We start from the raw sequence: 20,734 nt of genomic DNA on the forward strand, positions 1-20,734 counted from the left end.
CCAGGTCACTCATCTTGGACCAGAATTCATTGCCCAGTGGGCCAGGCTGAGGCCTGTGTCTCTGCCAGTAACTCCATTGAAAGATTCCCTGTTGCAAGGAATCACTGAACTCCAAGTGAAATGATAACCTCCTAAGAGACCATCCAAATTGTCTGGGCTTTGTGCTCAAGTAACAGCTTTGGGAAAGCTGGAAGCTAATCCTGCATTTCCTCTGGCAGAATGTTTACAATGTTGATGTCACCTACATTGTTTTGCCTTAATCGGAAGCACTGATTACTAGTCTCACACATATATCCTTTTGCTGTTACTTTGGAATGTTTTTAGAACTACACACTAGGTAGATTTACACAGTCACCTTAAGTGGCCCAGCGGGGAAATGCTTCACTAACAAGCAGAAAGTTGCCGGTTTGAATCCCTGCTGGTACTATATTGGGCAGCAGTGATATAGGAAGATGCTGAAAGGCATCATCTCATACTGCATGGGAGGAGGCAATGGTAAACCCCTCCCGTATTCTACCAAAGACAACCACAGGGCTCTGTGGTTGCCAGGAGTCGAAATCGACTTGACGGGCACACTTTACATTTTTAGATTTACACAAGAAGTGATTTAATTGCTGTCTCACACACATAGTTTAGGCTCTTCCTTCTTAACACCTTTGACTTTTAGCACTCTTTGAGGCAGAGATGCCAGAAAGTCTGTGGACAGGAGAGAATGCCCATTTGCAAAGCTCAGAAGTGCAGATTATTTTGAGAGCACCAAGAAACAATTTCCTCAGACAAATAGACATTGCTATGACCCATTAACACTTTGAGATTCAGGAAGGATGCTGATATCTTGAGAAAACGATGTCTAGATCCAAGGATCCAACGACTATCAGAACCCAGCGCTCTGAGCATAGCTTCAGAAATCTTTGCCTAACAAGCAAGACTTGCTCATGTCTGTACCCCAAGTGCCTGCTGTCTAGCTGCAGAGCTAGCAGAGGCCTGGGACCTGCAAACAAGAGACTGCTCAGTGATTTCTTGCTGTGGGGCAAGGAGTTATTATTTATTGTTTACACAGTCAGACAGGTGTTATTGACTGGTTTGTTTTATACAGACATTGAGTCCTTCCCAAGGACCTGGGATGCCAGAATTTTATTGTCAATGTTGTTGCTGTTGTTATAGATATTGTTGCAGAATATAGGCTGTTCCCAGTAAAGTTGCTTTTTGTAATTGGCTGATGGTGATTTCTGTGGCCCCTATGGTGTTGAGGTGCTCTTCAAGGTCTTTTGGAATTGCACCCAGGGCGCCAATTACCACTGGGATTATTTTGGTCTTTTTCTGCCACAGCCTTTCAATTTCAATTTGTAGATCTTTGTATTTGGTGATTTTTTCTATTTCTTTTTCTTCTTATAATTCTTATTCTTATACTTATTCTTATATCAGGGGCTATCTCTGTCTGTGAACCCCAGCACCAGCTTTTCATCTGAAGCCTTGTCTGCAACGCTTCCTAGCAATGGACACTAGCCTCGCTCACATCCATTTGGCCATGATGAGATCTGGTAATATTCATCTCTCAAGAACCAAGCTTTGCCTCCAACTCCCCTCCCCTTTACTAAACCCTGGTGCTTTGCCATTCACCCTTCCAAGCAACTCCCTCCCCTTTCTCTTTTCCAGTTTCTCTATGTCATGCTGGTTAGATTAATTACTGAGAACACACACATGCAACACATGCAATAGTTAGGATTTTGTACACTACACTACGAATGGAAACATGATTGAATTGTTTTGATTGATTTGACCAGCATTCTTGCCTCTGTGAACAGTTTGTCTTAATAAAGCCCATTGAACTTTCTGAGATGGTGTCTTCTTTCTCCCTTCAAATCCAGATCATACATGGCTGCCTTAACAAAGAACTGAGCCAATGTTTGGCTGGAGTGAACAAGCCTTATTCTCATTTGCTAGCTCTGGAGCTGCATATGCAGGGTGTGAATCAGGCTTGCCTCACAATAAGAGCACATTCCAAAGCTTCAAGGCAGCAGCAGGGAAGGGCCGTCCCAAAGTAGCCAACAGATGAGCTGGTGGCAACTGCAGATGGACCTCTCCTAATTATCTCAATGGGAGGTGGGGTTCTTAAAGACCCAAGGCCCAACCTGGCTTCTGCATTCTGGACCAACTGTAGTTTCCAGACTACATACAAGGGCAGCCCGTTATAGAGTGCATTGCAATAATCCAGTCTGGAGGTTACCAGCATATGTACCACTGTTCTGAGGTCTATCTCAAGAAACGGAAGCAGCTGGCGTGTCAGCAGAAGCTGATATAAGGCACTTCTGGCCACTGCCTCAACCTGTGATGCCAGGGAAAGGCTTGGATCCAGAAGCACCCCTAGATTGCAGACTTGTTCCTTCTGGGGAAGTGTGACCCCACCCAGAACTGGCAGATCAAACTCATCTCCCGAGTTTTGACCCCACACAATGAGTACCTCTGTCTTATCTGGATTCAGTATCAGCTTGTTATCCCTCATCCAGCCCATCACCACCTCCAGGCAGGCATGTAGGGTGGTTATGTCTTCTCTCGATGATGTTGACATGGAGATACCATCTGGAACCTGCCTGAGAGGTAGGAGCAGAACCACTACAAAGCAGTGCTTCCCACTCCCAACCTCCTCAGATGCTCCAGAAGTTTAGGAAGGAGAAACTCTCCCTGGCCAGGCTGGTCACCAATACCACATCAGATTTGCAGTGGGGGAGAGAGAAAAGGCTAATCCTCGCCTCACTCAAGTTCTCGCTAACTTTCCCCCTTTCTGGCATGGGATGGGACGTGGCCTGCCATCAGTACTGGGCACCCTCAATCAAATACCAACCACCTGCCAGCATATAGGATGCCCTTCCCTCATCCAACCCACTCCCTGCCAGCATATAGGATGCCCCCCTCATGTTACAGGTGCGTAACAGCAGGGCATGCCTCAGCTCTTGACTGTGGGCTTCCCAGGAACATCTGCTGGGCCACTGTGTGAAGCAGGATGCTGGGCTGGATGGGCCTTGGGCCTGATCCAGCAGCGCTGTTCTTATGTCAAGAAAAACCTCCCGGCAAGAGATACCCTAATCAGATTTGCGGACACATGCACAGAACAAGAAAATAATGAGAGAAGATTAAGAGGCTCTCTTCCCTGTCATAATACCAGTATTCAGGTTTCACCAGACATTTCCCAAGAAACACTGAATAGAAGGAAACACAGAATGCTAGTCATGGACACATTTCAGTCAGATGGAGATTTTTGTCTAAACTGATTGTGAAACTCAAAGGAAACAGCCTTCCAGGATGGAATTCTGAAGAAGGCTGCACTTTGCTACAATCTATGGCAGGGCTGCTCATCTGCGGCCCTCCTGTAGATGTTGGCCTACAACTCCCATAATCCCTGGCTATTGGCCACTGTGACTGGGGTTTATGGGAGTTGTAGTCCAAAAACAGCCAGTGGGCCTAAGTTGAGCAGGCCTGCTCTATGGGGATAAGGTAAAGGTCAAGTGTGCCATCGAGTCGGTGTCGACTCCTGGCGCCCCCAGAGCCCTGTGGTTGTCTTTGGTAGAATACAGGAGGGGTTTACCATTGCCATCTCCTGTGCAGTATGAGATGCTGCCTTTCAGCACCTTCCTATATTGCTGCTGCCCGATATAGGTGTCCCCCATAGTCTGGGGATCATACCAGCAGGGATTCAAACTGGCAACTTTCTGCCTGATAGTCAAGCATTTCCCTGCTGTGCCACTTAAGGTGGCATAGACCCACTGAACCCGCACCTGAAAGGGAAACAGGAGCATAACACAAGAAAACAGAATAATTGGGAAATGAAAAATAAATCTATAATGAAGCATTTTAAAAAGAGGAAGACAATGACTAAGTCTCTCAGGCTGTTGGGAATAATACATATGGTGAGATCTTTAATAGAAAAAGATTTTTAAACGTAAATCTTATGCTTGTTCTTGGACAGCAATAGGTTTCCTCACACTTTAAAAGTTTCAGTAGTAACTGTTGGATATATTACTAGTTGGGTAAACAGGGTGGGTAGAATTGGGGAGTGGAGGGAGCGAAAAGATCCACTTTGAGAGTAAACATAATTGATGTTCAATGTACTATTTATTTCGTGGTTAAAGCTGAAATATGAAATTATTGACTACCTTACAATGTATGTTCTTACTATGGTCAACACTGTGTGTAATGCTTGACTTAATGTCTTGAAGTATCCATGAATAGTAAAAATAGGATTATGGTTTTAAATTGTAATGGGTTAGGCCAGGGTTTCTTAACCTTGGGCCCCCAGATGTTGTTGGACTACAACTCCCATCATCCTCAGCCACAAAGGCCATGTTTGGGGATGATGGGAGTTGTAGTCCAACCACATCTGAGGGCCAAAGGTTAAGAAACCCTGGATTAGGCAACCTGGTGAAAAGGTGCAGTTTTAGTATTATTTTTAAAAAAGCAAACAGATATTGTCTTTCTCAAGGAAAACCACCAAAAGGGTCATAATATTCTGCTTTTAAAGCACTCCTGGTGTGACAAATAATATGAAAGCAGTATGTACTTATAAAACCAGAGGGGTAGCTATCTTTGTAGAGAAAACATGTGTGACGAAATGTGAAATATTTCCCTTAGGACAGGGTTTCTTAACTTTGGGCCCCCAGATGTTGTTGGACTACAACTCCCATCATCCAAGATATGACCTTTGTGGCTGAGAATGATGGGAGTTGTAGTCCAAAAACATCTGGGGGCCCAAAGTTAAGAAACCCTGCCTTAGGGGATGGGTCCATAGCTCAGTGGCAGAGCATCTGCTTTCCATGCAAAAGGTCCCAGGTTCCATCCCTGGCATCTCCAGGTAGGGCTGGGAAAGACTGCTGCCTGAAACCTTGGAGAGCCACTGCCAGTCAACAAAGCTAGCTAATAGTCTGACTCGGTACAAGGCAGCTTCCTATGTACTTTTTCATTTGCGCTCTTGGAAACGAATTCAGAACCACATAGTAAACGTTTGATATTGAAAAGAAAGATTTACTGATCACCACTTATGCCTGCAGCATTATATGCTCCTAAGAAAGATCCATACCATATTATGCAGAAAGTACTCAGATCATGCAAGGGCTAGTATTTCCTAGGGTTTGATTTCTGGCTGGCTAGGGGTTTGTTTTTGACAGGGCCATTTCAGTTTCAGTTGTGCCTGACAGACAGTGGATGGGGATTAGCTGCAGGTGAGGGGGCTGCTTGAGGGAGTGGGTATATTCCTGAGGAGGCTCAGTTTGGAACCAGCTCTTGGGAAGACAAGAGTTTTCTTTCCTAAAGAAGGAGGCAAACAAGCAAATAAATAAATCAACAAGAAAGCAAGGGGGGAAAGGACAAGTAGATTAGCTGCAGGTGAGTCACACAGCATGAGTGGCCACATTCTTGAGAAGGTTCAGTTTGGAATCAACTCTTGAGAAGACAAGGCTGAATTCAGGAGGACTTTGCTACCTGAAGCTTTGCAAACAAGAGTTTGCTAACAGATATTGAAGTTGTTTTGCATGGAGATTAGCTGGGAAGTGGATGGGGAGGTACATAAGCAGTAGTGATGTGCAAACAGGTTTGACATAAAATGTGTTCGACATTGAACCAGTTCGATTCGACTGTTTGGGGTTGAACCGAACCACCCTCTTCGGTCCAACTTCAGACTGAAACCCACTAGGGGTTATCTATCTATCTATCTATCTATCTATCTATCTATCTATCTATCTATCTATCCACACACACATAAACCTACCCCCTCCAGGGGACTTCCTCTAGGTGGCAGGGTGGTTCGTAGGGGTTCCCCCTCCCCCCGCTGGCCTCCTTGCCACCCTCACTAGCCATTTTGGAGCCACCATGCTGGTGCAATGGGCCTCTGTGTGGCCTGGCAGAGACGCAGGCACGGCAACCTCCAAAATGGCGATTGCACTGGAGTGGGGAGGCCCAAATGGGCTGAAGAGCCAGCCGAATGGCTGCTTAGGATGGCAAGGAGGCTGGCAGGGAAGGGGGAACCTCTGTGGGAAACCCCCTCACACACACACACCTAGAAGAAGTCCCCTGGAGGGGGTAAGTGACAAAAAATATTTCTTTTTAAAAAAGAAATCTGCAACCGAACCAAACCAGAGGTGGGGGTGTTCGAGGGGGTGTCAGACTGAACTGGCCCAATCTAGTTTGGGTCCGGTTTGGAATTGAACTAAACCGGGCCAGCTGGTTCTGTGCACACCCCTAATAAGCAGTCCTTCTTTATCACAACAGTGATATCCAGCATGAGGAGGAGGTGAGTACTACCTCACTTTTGAAATTTTTCTTGGAACACAAAGCTTAAAACCTTTAATTAGCAACAACTGCAGCTAAGGCCTAGCTTTCAAGACAACAAACTCTATATATTCTAAATAGCCAATAAAACTAGTTATGAAGGTAGAATGCCTGTGTGTGTGTGTGTGTGTGTGTGTGTGTGTGTGTGTGTGTGTGCGCTTCCCAATGTGTTGCAGGGAGTGTTGCATGTATGACTATCTGCTCAATGGGCAGAAGTCATTAGAGAGCACTCCTTGCAAAGAGCTCCTGGCTCTCAGGGAACAAGTTCATTCTCTCAAAGCCAAGGCGGCTGACATGTAGAAGCTCAGAGAGGCAGAGAGGTATGTAGATGAGACCCTCAGGGATGTGTTAGAGGAATCCCACTCCCAGGCTGGCAGCTCCTCTGCTATCATGGGGAATGAAGGTCTCAGGGAAGGAGGACATCAGTCTGATGAAGAAGGAAATGCTCCCTTAGAAGAGACCCCCTCTTTGGGTTATGTGGCCATATCCTCTCACACAGAGGATACTCCTGGGGCTGGGGGCCTCCTAGTAGTGAGTGATTTGATTGTTAGGGATATAGAGAGATGGGTTTGTGACCCATGTTTAGACCGCACAGTGACTTCTCTGCTTGGTGTGAAGGTTACAGATGCCATACATTGTGTATTTGCATTTTAATTATACTGTAAACTGCCTTGGGATTATTTTAATGAAATGAGGTATATACATCAAACAATAAATAAATAAATCTATTTGACTCAAGACATGGTCTGATCATGCCTGGGTAGAAAGTACAATGATGCCTGGGCGGGGGGAAATGAGGGGGAAGGGATATGACTAGAAACTTCATCATAGACTCCTTCACAACCAAGTTATGGCAGAGAATATTGCCAAATTATAGGTGATTATTTTAACATCAATGAAAACTGTGGATTATCCTTAACCACAGCATGGAACGCTTTAAAATCTGTGTCAAGAGGGAAATGCATTACTGTGGCATCACATGTCAAGAAAATTAAGGCGGGGAACCAAATAAAGAACTCAGGAGGCATCACAAGAAAAATGTAGGTAAAAAACTGCATAGATGATTGATCAGAGAAATAAAGAAGATGGAACAGTTGGAAACATCCCAGATTCAAAAAAGCTTCTGATATACATATCAAAACAACTATGAAAAAGGAGATGGAGCCTGAAAACCCATTGCCAAGACCCTCTTGGACAAAATTGCATTAGGATCAATAAAGTCACCTAAATCATCCACTCATACACAAATAAGCAAGGTGGAACAAATTTCAGAAGAATTTGCAAAATATTACTCAAAACTGTATAACCCAGACTTGTCTGAAAAGGGCTATGTTTCTCAGCTTCTTGATAACATTATGCTCTGCTTGTTAGATGATCATGCTGCACTTTCAGTGGAAGAAACCACAGAACATGAAGTTTGTGATCCCATCAGTTGATAAAAATGGGAAAGTAACCTGGTAAAGATGGACTTCCCATAGAACTCTATAGGAAATTCCAGGTACAACTCAGCAGACAGCTACCAAAGGATGGAGAGATCCCAGAAATATGGAAAGAAACATGAATAGTAGTGATCCTAAAACCAGATAAAGACACTATGAAGGAAGAATTTTATAGACTGATTTCACTAATCAATTTCAGGATTATGAAAATATTTATGTCTCACCTAACAAGAAGGCGAAACAAAATCATAACTTCAGAATATACTTCTAGACCAGAATAGATTCATTCAAGAATGCTAGCTGTCAGACTTCAAATATTTGTCATAGAATATGGACCTTGAATATTATCAATTTGTGAAAAAGAATGGGTCATCACCCAATTGCTTTTAAAAAGACCCTCATCACGCACTTGTTTTCTCAAGTTTTTAGAAATTAATTTTAAACTGTTTAATGGTTTTTATTCCATGAAATTTTTACTCTGTTTTATATTTGTTGTGTTTTAAATTGTGTAAACCACCTAGAGATACACATATCAGATGGTATATAAATATGATAAATAAATAAATAAATAAATAAATATTCTGTCATTAGACGCTGAAAAAGCATTTGATCACTTGGAACATGTATGCCACTTTAGATAATTAGGGGAAAATGTGACCTGGTACAGCATCACAAACATCATATTTGCATACCTCAGCTCACATCAAAGCTATTAACTTCAGCTCAAAGATATTTCCAATTTTAAGAGGTACCAGAGAAAGGTGTCTGCTGTACCCACTACTATTTGCTCTGTCAATGGAGCCCTTGGCCAAATCTGTCAGAGAAAATATTAAGATAACAATGAAGTAAACATTGGACACATTTCACATAAAATAAGCCTATTTCCAGAACATATGGTGGTCTATATAACTAATCCTAAAGGAGGGATATGGTGGAAATTAAAGACCAATTGAAAGGCAGAGGAAAAAGATGAATATCAATGGAGGATTTTCCAGATTCCACCCCAAGGATTTGCAGATCACATCCTTTGCATTTTACAAGATAAGATGGGGGCGGCCGTGGCAACTACACAGCAGCTACAGTAAAATGCAGCCCCTGAAATACCTCTGGTGCAAAGACCCACCAAGGCCATCAATTCTTGCAATAGGATTCAGTTAGGGATTCTATGTAGGAGGATGGGAAGTGGGGTTGAAGGGAAATGCATCCCTTTGGGGGCACTGCATCAATGCATTTCTGTGGGAGTAGGACCCAACTAATACTTTTCCTCATTTCTAAATCTTCTGGGGACCAACAGTAAGAGCTCAGCAGAGCAAGCGGATCAAATAATGAACACTCCAGCCAAATCCCCTTGCTCTGCTTTGCTCTTCTGCTCTTCATCTCAAATGCCTCACACTTCACCCTGTAGAAATGTGAAGATTTTACCAGATTCCCGTACATCGGACCAGAGTGAGTGTTGTTGGGCAACCAGTTCCAGAAAAGAGGAGCCACTGCAAAGAAAGCAGGCAAGCTGTGCTTAGGGGACTCAGCTCATCTCCGTTCAAAACACACATCTGTATTCTGTGTGAAGGGTGAAGGAGAACAATTTTTTTAATTAAAAACCCAAATACCCTCATCTAAACACTGAAGCAGAAGCACTCATCTAAACACCAGAAGCAGAAAAACTGTATAGATAATGCAAGTAGAGCAGTTTTGATTTTTTTGCACAATTTGTTCAACTTCTCATGGAGCAGACTATGAAAAAGGTACAAAGGGCACTGAAGCCCCCCGCCCCTATAAATCATGACCAGCTTCAAGGGGAATTGCCCGCACTAGTTTTGCAGCTTTTTGAAGGCTAAATGTTGGATTTCCCCCTGAAGGATTACTGGGATGATGAATTCTGGACACTGCCCCAAATCTTGCACTTCAATAGTGAAACTGTGAAACTGCAGCAGGTGCACCATTCACCCACCTGTCTCATGTGCCTGGTTTACTATTTGGAGCCCTTCTGACTCATCATGTTGGGCACAGAATTGCTTTTTAATTTATTCATCAATGATCTAGAAATTGGGATAAGCAGTGAGCTCACCACTAAACTATTTAGGGTAGTGAAATCCAAACAGATTGCAAGGATCTCTCCAAACTGAGGGAGTGGGTGACAAAATGACAAATGCGGTTCAGTGTAAGCAAGTGTAAAGTGATGCATATTGGGGCAAAAAAACCCCAACTTCACATGTACACTGATGGGGTCTGAGCTGTCGGTGACTGACCAGGAGAGAGATTTTGGGGTTCTGGTGGACAGCATACTGAAAATGTCAACTCAGTGCACAGCAGCTGTGAAAAAGGCAAGTTCTGTGCTAGGGATCATTAGGAAGGGAATTGGAAAATATTTTAAAATCCATCCCTGCATGCTCAGGCGGTATAACAGCAGGAGAAGGGGAAGGTGGCATGAACAAGAGGTCGAGCTGGACTGGCTGACCCAGTCCCTTAATGTTGGTGTTTGCATCAAGGGTGTAGCCAGAATAAAGGCCAATGGCAGGATGGCCAATGACAGCATGGCCAGTGGCAGCATTGGCCATTGCCCATGCCAATGTTATCCTCAGGCACCAGTGCTTAAGCTGGTACTGCCAACTGCACTCTATGTGTCTGAATATACACATGGAAAGCACTTCACTGGTTAACATATCTTCACATAGCAAATGTCTTGATGTTGCCCATCAGCTTCAGCGCTATACAGCGGTGACTGAAATGTGCTCTTAAATATAACACCTCCATGCCGTGACTCAGCACAACTGACAGTAATTAGCCAAACCTGTTACAGTGTCAACCAATCCTGTTACAAAACTCCCAATATCTCATTAGCAGAGGGAGAGAGTAAAAATTCCCCACCCTCACATAATAGGAACGGAGAGTAATAATGGGAGGGAAAAGGAAAAAATTCACCCTCACTCCAAAGCCAATGCATTTCATAGCTTCCCTCAGTTCTTCTTTAAGGTTGCTGGAGAAGGAACAATGGGATCAGTGGGAGGACAGCATTGAGACGATTAAAATTTCCTAGGTAGGGGGGTGATTTTATAATCATGAGTCAACATATGGATTGGGATATTGATCAGTTGCACTTAGACAATAATACATATGGGGAGACATCTAAATCAAGGTTTCAGGCCAATTGTTGGGCAATTAAAACTGACTGAGAAAGTGGATGTAAAAGAAGGAATAGAAGTAAATGGTTGTTTCAGCAGTTAGACAATAATCATCCCAAATGCCCAGTATTATACTTATTGGTTAAAACACACAAGTTGGAAGGCAGCAAGATGGGAAATGTTCAGACATCTTCTCTTAAAGTGAGACCAATATATCTGGGTGAGAAGGTCCGGCTGACCATTTAAGCTGGTTAATTGTGACAATTTTGTCACATTTGTTGAAGTATGTTCCCTCTCATTTATGTAATACTAAACAGATGTTGGAAAAATATGGATAACAGTGATGGTGAATCATATATGGAAAGTTTTGATGTGGAAGCATTATACACTAATGTGGATAATGAGAGAGCGAGGAAAAGTATAATACAATTATTGCAGGAAAATAAGCAGGAAATTGAATGTTATGGCTTCACCATCAAGGATATTGAAGGTTTAATTGAAGTTTGTTTACAATACAGTGTGTTTAGGTTTAATGGCGAATATTATGAACAGAAATGTGGTTTGGCCATGCGAAATCACCTGCCCCCACCTTGTCTATAAGTTACATTTATTCTATTGAGAAGAAATGCATAAATAAAAATATTATCAAATATAAGAGATATATTGATGACATATTAATTATAACTAAATCTAAAAATAATATGGATCAGGTGTTTATGGATATGAATGAAATGGGAAGTAGAAAATTAACCAGGGGAAAAACCTGGTGCCCATGGGTGGTTACCTTTTCCGGACATGGAAACCAAATTAAAAGAGCAGACAAGGTGGTATAAAAACCAACTAAAAAGAAAATAATAATGAACAGCAGATCAGCATGCCCACAGGGGGTAAAAGTACAGACAGTGAAAAGTATGTTACAGAGAGCTGTGGGAGTATCATCAAAAGGATATGGAGAATCATCTAAGCGGAAAGCAGAGGAAATAGGGAAAATTAATGGCTATGAATTTCCAGTAAAAGAGCAGAGGAGTACCAAATTTAGAGAAGGGTAAGGTAAAGGTAAAGTGTGCCGTCAAGTCGGTGTTGACTCCTGGCAACCACAGAGCCCTGTGGTTGTCTTTGGTAGAAAACAGGAGGGGTTTATCATTGCCATCTCCCACACAGTATGAGATGATGCCTTTCAGCATCTTCCTATATTGCTGCTGCATGATATAGTCTGGGAAACATACCAGCAGGGAGTCAAACCGTCAACCTCTGGCTTGCTAGTCAAGTCATTTCCCCGCTGCGCCATTAGGGGGCTTACCAGAGAAGGGTACCCAGAACTTAAAATTTCATATGTGACAGAAAGTTTAATTGGGGGATACATAAACGCTAAAGAATCAAAATTTGGAAGTCAGTGTTATTTGTATGATAGCAAATGTGAAATGGAGGATTGCCAGATCTGTAAGAATAAGGAAAGGTTTCAGATAAAGGGAGTGGCATATAGAATGGTTTGCATGGAATGCATGTATTTTTATATTGGGGAGACAGGTAGACCCTTGATAAAAAAGATACAAGGAACATCTGGCAGGCATACAGCATAAAGATAGAATAAAACTGTGGGCAGTGCATGTTAAGGAATAACACCAAGGTAGAGCAGTTAATACAAAGATATTCATCTTGGCTGTGGAGGCAGATGTGAGGAAGCAGAAAATCAGGGAAGATATATATATATATATATATATATATATATATATATATATATATATATATATAAAAGACAGCTGCGCTCCACCATAAATATTAAAGAAGAAATGAGGGAAGCAATGAAATTCATTGGCTAATGAGTGAGGGTTAATTTTTACTCTTCCCCTCCCACTACTACTCTGCCTTCCTATTATGTGAGCATGGTAATTTTTACTCTCTCCTTCTGCTTATAAGATATTGGGAGTTTTGTAACAAGATTGGTTGATACTGTAACAGGATTAGCTAATTACTGTCAGTTTTGCTGAGTCATGACGTTGAGATATTGTATTTATAAGAGCACGTTTCAGTCACCACTGTATAATATTGAAGCTGATGGGTAACATCAAAACGGTTGCTATTTTAACATCTGTTTTGTGTTTTGTTTTATTTGCACATTAAAGAAGTCTTGGAAAAGTTTGCATTCTTTTGGAGAATGCATATTTCCTCGCGGTGATACCATCTTATGTTCACATTGGAAATAAGTGCATATTTGTCCTATTCCTCCTAATGCCAGTTCCCTCCCTTTCCTCCATATCTAAGTATAGATTGCACCCCCCTGCTCATATAAGTACTATATATAAGGTGATGGATTGACTCTGTTATCCATGGAGAAACCACCCTGCCAAGCCTAAGCCCTGCTCCCATCTCCAAAAAGCTCATAGCTGGGCAGAGCTCACTTTAGACCTGGGGGGATGGGTAGGGATGTGCAAGTTGGCTCAACCTCAAGCTGGCTTGGTTCAAGGGGCTCGACCTCGAACCAAACCTGGCCTGGTTCGACCCAAGGTCGAGCCAACCCCACTGGGCTGGTTTGGGCCTGGTTTGCGGGGACCAGACACATTAAAATTAGGTGTTTTTTTAAAAAAAAGGTGGACTTGCTGCTGAGGGCTTCAGGGGCCGGGGGGGTGCTGCTGCGGCTGCAGGGGGGTCTCTGGTCGTTCCTTTTCTCCCCCCACTGGCTTCCTAAGGTATCCTATGGGCTCCCCCACCCATGATTTGGCTCTCTGTGAGTGCTCAGTGGCCCTTTATGAGGCCACTGCGCATGTGCACAGGCCATTTGTGTGGCTGGGTCATGACTGGGCACACAAATGGCCCTCGTGCATGCAAGGCGGCCTCAAAAAGGGCTGCTGTGCACTCAGAACTGAAACAGCCCAGAAATGGGCCAGAATGTCCCATAGGAGACCGGAGGTGGCAGGGGAAGGAGAACCGCCAAAGACCCCAAGTCCCATGAAGTCCTCGGTGGTAGTAAGTTCACCTTTTAAAACACTATTTTTATGTGTGTTGTCCCTTAACCAGGCCCAAACTAGTTCAAATTCAAACCGAACTGGGCCCCAAGCTTGGAAGTGCCCAAACCGAACATGCCCAGTCTAGGTTGGACTTGAACTGAACTGGGCAAACTGGTTTTGTGCACATCCCTAGGCGGGGGAAACAACTTTGGGGTCATAGCCTGTGCTCTTAACCCCTATGCTGCAGTCTGGCAGAGAAGAAAATAAGAGTTCCTCCCAATCCCAGGGGCTCTACCATCATTTCTCCTCCACCCAGGTGTGTATCCCAGGCCAGCCTCCTTCCCTTGAGCCTTGCCTGTTGTGCTTTGGCAGCTGCAGCCAAGTCCACCTCCTGACCTGGCATGTACTGGGACGAAGGCCAGGCTACCTCCAGGAGACTTCCTGTTCCCCCTCCCGCCCCACCCTTCCCCAGCCCAGCCTTCCTGTGAGAGCATCTCTCAGCTGCTGCCCAGGAACACCAAGAGACAGGGTTCTATTGCAGCCTCTGTTTCTATAGTAACTCCCATTCTTCACTGGATGCAGGCTTCCTGGTGGTTCCAAGCTGACCCTGGGCCAGGGGCCACCACACAAATATTGGAAGTTCCTTGGTGTGGAAAGGTTGAGTGGAGGGCATAATGGAACCAATGGGGCTAGTAGTAAGATGAGTAAAATGTCATGACTTGGGATGGAGGGAAAAGGATCCCCCACCAGCACTGGCCAAAGTGCAGCACGGCATTATGGGAATTGTTGCCTCTGTGCAGTGCCGGGGGCATTATGCAAAGTATTCACCTTTAGCTGAAGCTTCTCATGTGCCTAATAAATAATTAAGGGAGCCACACTTAGGATTGCTGGGAGCTGCCAGTGGCTCATGGATCTTGCAGTGGCACAGAGGTGCATCGCACAGAGGTGAACCTAGGTAATTTTGGAGCCTGGACCTAAAGGCCTTTGGAGGCCCCCCTCCCCTGCAAATTAAGCACCATCATGTTCATACAGGTGACCACACCACCCAGGCCAGACTAAAAAGGATTTGGGGGGCCCCTGGGGCTGTGAAGCCACCTAATGGTGCACCGGGGAAATAACTTGCCTAGCGAGCAAGAGGCTGCAGGTTCAAATCAGTATGTCTCCCAGAGTATGTGAAACACCTATATCAGGCTGCAGGGATATAGGAAGGTGCTGAAAGGCATCATCTCACACTGCACGGGAGGAGGCAATGGTAAACCCCTCCTGCATTCTACCAAAGAAAACCACAGGGCTCTGTGGTTGCCAGGCAACGCCACTGACTCGAGGGCACATCTGTACTTTACTTTAGGGGGTGTGGAGGCCCTGGACTTTGGCCTGGAAGTCCAAGGGTAAGAGTGCCTCTGCCGTCCCAGTCCAAGGAAAGAGAGTGTGGGAAGTCTGGCGGCTGGACTGTTCTTAAAGGGACACTGCTGTTAATGCACTTCCTGTGCCTGAACAGCATACATCTCCATTTCTGTGCATGCAGGTCTATATTAAAGCGAGGCTGTCATTTAATAATGCATAGGACCAGAGATCATGTGAGTGCCTTTCAAACAAAGGAATTTCAGGACTATCCTGAGGATGTTAAAATGTGGTAGGGGAAATCTGAAGAGTTTGCTGGGATGAGCCCTGAGCTGCATACGAATGCTGTGCTAGAGAATGTACATATCATATCTTGATTAAATGAGGGCACTTTTGCTTACATGCTTTATTGGCTTAATTAAACTAATCAACAGTAGGTCTTCAAGTGACTCTTTACTTGCTTTCTTGTACAGCAGTATCCATTTGTTTTTGGTAGTAATGCCACTGAGATTAGGATTGGGTGTCTTGGAAATACAATTTTAAAAATAATTCATCTTTTTTTCATAATGCCTTTGTTCACCCCTGAACTGTTTGCACAATGCAATGCGAGGATGAGAAATACCAGCAGATATGATATAAACCTTTGCTCAATAGTTTATATTTGTATGAGGCTGGCCTATGTACTTCGTGACCTCACCCCAAGCTGAATTTATACACTTCTGTCCTACCTTTCTTCCATCCTGACCAGGGCCTTCCCTAATGGGGTGCAGGGCTGGGGGTTAATCAGCATGTGCAGGGCCTCTTTAACATTTCATATCATTACAGAATCATACTGATTGATGACATACAGTGTAAATAGTGTGAGTGAGGTTTTTGGACATGTCCAACCAGCTTGGACATATCATGCATGTCTAAAGAAATAAAAATAAAAAGCACAACACATGCTTCACAGTTCTCAGACCTTCTGGGTTGCAAATCAACATGACCATAGTGCAGTCATAAACAAACAAACAAACAAACAAACAAACAAACAAAAATGTTCCAGAAGTTTTTGTAATTTTCTGTCATGAAATAAACCACTTATAGGACTTTTTGGATGGGTTAAACAAACACAAACAAACAAACAAAAACCCACCAACAATTGGTTCATTAAAACTTCAATTTAAAGATACACATTCCTCCCACCCTGCCCTACATCTCTGCTCAATACCAAAGTCCTATGCCAAGTCATTCCGACAGGTGATCTAAAGGCTGGGGAAGAAAGGGGGGGGGCGTTTTACCCTTTCTTATAAAGGCAAAGGGCAGATTCTTCCATATGGGGGTGGAATGATGGTCTAAGGGGGGGCTTCAGTTGCAGACATTTTTGTAATCCTCTGCCATGGAGCAAGCCACTTATAGGACTTTTTGGATAGGTTTTTTTTTTAAATTAAAGAAAAATTTACAAACCAACTATTTGTCCAATCCACTTCCATTTAAAGATACATATTCCAAATCCCACCCTGTCCTACATCTCTGCTCAATACCAAAGCCCTATGGCAAGCCAATCCCTAAATATTCAAGGGGGGGGGTAATAACCACAACAAGGAAACCACATCATATCTCCATTACTAAGGCTGGGCTGGGCAGAGGTCTGCCGAGATCTCTGGTGCTGGATACTCTCTGCCTGCCTTGCCTGCCTGCCAGCTTGCTTCTTTCCTGAGCTTCAGGCTTCAGGGAGGCCTGCATGGCGGCTTCTCTGGAAGCCCTGCCCACCTGCCAAACAGCTGAGAGGTGGAGCTCTAGCAGTTTGCCTGGGAGTTTGCCTTTCAAGCTGCACACAAACACAAAAGATCAGCTCCAGCTGGGCTGCAGTGAAAGATAAGTGGCTGGGATTGGGGGAGAGAGGAGGGCAGGCTGCATGGCAGTGTGCCTTGAGCGGGACCTGTGCCAGCACAGAGCTCGGGGCAATTGCCCCGCTTGCCCCACCCGAAGGACGGCTCTGATCCTGATGCAATACCCTATCCATGAAGTGACCAAACCTAGACCTTCTTAGTTTCAGCCAGATGGCTATATCCTGCACTCTCAGCCATGCTCTGAGACCCTCCAGTTATGTGCATTGTAACCTGCCCTTTGGCTGAAAACTCTGTTTTGACCATACCAGTGTTCTGTGACCATATCACCAAAAAACAAAACAAAACAAAAACAGATCTATGGCTCAGCATTTACAGTATGGCTGATGAGTTTATTTATGTCAGTTTGGTGGGTCACAAGATTGGGAGGGTGGGAGGGTGACTTCCCACAATCATTAATTAGGTAGGACAAGTGTCCTACCCAAGTTCGGGAGTTGTGTGTGCTCCCATTTTGAGATCATGTGCAAGTAAAAAACAATGTAGGAGGCACAGTCAGTGATTGTCTGCTTAGCGTCAGCTGGATAGGTGGACTTTTCTTCCTACCCAGGTGGTGCTTAGCAGACGCTCACTGCCTGTGTCTCCTACTTCATTCAGTTCAGTTTAATTCAACTTGGTTTTTGATCAAATAGACACATTTCAATCCAGACACAGATAAAAATAACCTTAAGTGTATTAGTACAGATTTATGTGTATGTATGTGTGTGTGTGTTTATAAACATAAGCTGTTACATAAAAATAAAATTGAAATTAAATTAAATTAAATAAGAGTAAGATGAAACAAACAAAAAGACCCAAATTAACCATTTCTAGCACACCATGTGTGGATCTTAATTACAGCCGTACAAAACCTGGCTGCCAGATACAAGATATTGGTGTGTTCATCAGAGAGGAGTAAATTTATGTAAAACCCATCAGAATTGTTTGGGTAACTAGAAATAAGAGAAGTAATACACCTAAAGCATACATTCTGGTTAAAAGAAAAGAAAATCACATGGCCGATTGTCCATTCCCATTCCCATAAGGGCTCAGTCTCTCCGGATAGGGAACACTTTTGAACCTACCCTCCAACACCACGGGTACTTTGTTTTTTTACTCATAGAAATTCACAAAATGGGCCTGTTCACAGCTCCGGGACTTGGGTAGGACTCTTGTCCTACCCTATTAATGATTATGCGGAGTAGCTTTTTATGTTACTGCACTGAGCTGAAGGTGGCCCAGCTGAACACCAGTGCATTAGATTTCTGGCACTGATGTTCAATGGCCCAGGAAGTATTTTGAAGATCCTTGATGTCGTCTTCCATAGCTAACCAAATATTCTAGTACTCAGCACTACCTATGTTGAAAGATGCCTGGGGCATCCACAAGTCACTCATTTGCAAACAACCCATATCATTAAAATATACAGGCTCATTAACTGTTTCACTAAATTGCTTTCCTACTACAGATGGAAACAAGTCAGGTAGCAGCAAAAGTTCCATTAATTGCTTGCAGGCAGCTGGTTTTGGGTGTGCTAATTTTTCTCTCTGTTGGCACATCTCAACAGCCAAAAGCAAAACGGACTCAATTCAGTGCAGCACAAAATGTACACTTCTGCTCCCCAGTAAATTATTCATGGTTGCTATTTATACAATGTAATACCTATACTTACCTGGCAATATGCTGACAAATGTCTCATTTTAACCGATTTTTTTATTGGGCTCCTTCATAAAAGTGAACCAAGAAAACATTTTCTGCCTCTCTTTGTAAATGTAACTAGACTGAAGATCTACCCACCCACCCCATCCCCACCGCTTGCAAAGAATTAAAAAAAAGTATGGGCATAATTTACAATATAGTAGCATTTCCTTCTGTGTCCGTAGCAATTTTTTCTCAACAATTTTCTGAGGTGGAACAGACTGAGAACATAAATGAGCCCAGCTGTATCAGACAAAGATCCAGCATCTTGCTTCCAACAACCAACTGGATGTTTTTGAGAGTTCACAAGCAAAAACTATTAGTGGCATAATGCTTCATAGATGAGCTTTGAATCTGGGGTCACATGTAATGCAGAACTGTGGGTCCAATCAACCTGCAGTTCCGTACCTCCCCATGCTCTCCCACAGGGGCGTAGCAAGGTTGGAGTGGGCCCAGCAACAAGATTTTAAAATGCCCCCCCTTCACTGAAGCTAGCTATATATCTATATCTATATCTATATCTATATCTATATCTATATCTATATCTATATCTATATCTATATCTATATCTATCTATCTATCTATCTATCTATCTATCTATCTATCTATCTCCTATGTGTCCTCAATTATTTGGATGATGCACGTCATTTAATGGTACTAGAGAAAGACATGCTGTTCTGGTAGCTCCAGGTCTTAACACTCACATCAATTTCAGAGGATGAATACAACTGAAGGAAGCCCGGGCGGGTACACGGCTGGGGGAGTCAGTCATGTGACTTGCCTCTGCCCCCACCCCCAGGCAGTGGGCCCCCAGACAACTGTCTCCCCTTGTCCTATTATAGTTACGCCCTTGCTCTCCCATCCTAATTCGGACGTTCAGGAGAGCAGTCTTTCTGCAGTCAGTGACACTGCAGAAAGGCAGGGGAACTGGCTGTGCGGGCTTCCTTCTTCCATGAAGGACAGCTCACACAGCCAATCATGCTGGAGTTGAGGGAGGAGGCCTACAGGCCTATTCAACTGCAGTTCTATGTTACGTGCGAATGCGGCCTTTGTCTTCCATAGCCGAGCTTATATGGATCTTTCTATAGAATTAAAGGGTCCAATTCAGTGAGAATCAGCTTCATATAGACTCAGCTATGGCAGAGCCAGGTTCAGACCTAGTTCATGAAATATACTCATGAAACATGTCCATGAAAGACTCAGGTTCAGATCTCAACAATGAAACACGTCCAGTTAGCCCATTATTGTCTACATTTAGTGGTTCTTCTGGGTATCAGGCAGAAAACACTCCCAGCTCTTCTACCTGAGATTCTTTTAAAACTGGAGTGGCGAGGGATTCATGCTTATACCTAGAGCATCTCAACCAAAAATGTTATTATGCACCCTCCCCTGAGAGATGAGAAGCTCCAGGGGGAGCACTACTCAGTTTCTAGGGCTGTGCATCACATCAAACCGATAATTGGATCTGAAGCTATACAAATATACAGGTGGGAAATCAGGAGAAAGAAAGCAACATATAGACTACTGCAACTCAGCAAACATGATGAGAATCATTCAAGATTTTTTTACTGAGGCTGAAGGCAGGATGTAGAAAACTACTACTACTACTAATAGTAAAAGTTGGAGGAGGAGATCTATTTTGGGGGGTGCCTTAAAGACTTTTATTAGTCTGTAGACTAATGGATCCACCCCACCCCCTTGCCACTTTTGGGGGCTAGCACCCACTTCATCAGAAGCATCAGTTTGTGCATCTGACAAAGTTGATTGTAGACCACAAAAGCTGATGCCACAATAAATATGTTATAGCTCTTAAGACTCTTAAAAAAAAAAAATTCTCTACAGCAGGGATTCCCAGCCTTGGGTCCCCAAATGATGTTGGACTACAACTCCCATCATCCCTAATCACAATGGCTGTGGCTGGGGGTGATGGGAATTGTAGTCTAACAACTTCTGGGGGCCACAAATTGGTAAGCCCTTCTCTGCAGAGTCTCATGTCCTTCCTGGGGTGT

General features: G+C 43.7%; 1 protein-coding gene across 7 annotated transcripts in view; it reads right to left on the minus strand.

Moving 5' to 3' along the window:
* LOC128323897 (protein lifeguard 1-like) overlaps positions 1-20,734 on the minus strand; it is a 52,764-nt gene that overhangs the window by 13,642 nt on the left and 18,388 nt on the right. For 2 of the 7 annotated variants that reach the window (XM_053247814.1, XM_053247809.1), the window contains exons 1-2: positions 9,180-9,318; positions 8,450-8,571 (exon numbers count right to left, since the gene is read on the minus strand). The exons of 2 other annotated variants lie outside the window; for them this stretch is intronic. The gene's annotated coding sequence lies outside the window, so the exon portion shown is untranslated. Of the gene's footprint in view, positions 1-8,449; positions 8,572-9,179; positions 9,319-20,734 lie in introns of those variants that run through there. 3 more of the 7 variants (XM_053247815.1, XM_053247811.1, XM_053247810.1) reach the window with 2 other exon arrangements.

The sequence above is a fragment of the Hemicordylus capensis genome, chromosome 4 (assembly GCF_027244095.1).
Source record: "Hemicordylus capensis ecotype Gifberg chromosome 4, rHemCap1.1.pri, whole genome shotgun sequence".
Taxonomy (NCBI): Eukaryota; Metazoa; Chordata; class Lepidosauria; order Squamata; family Cordylidae; genus Hemicordylus; species Hemicordylus capensis.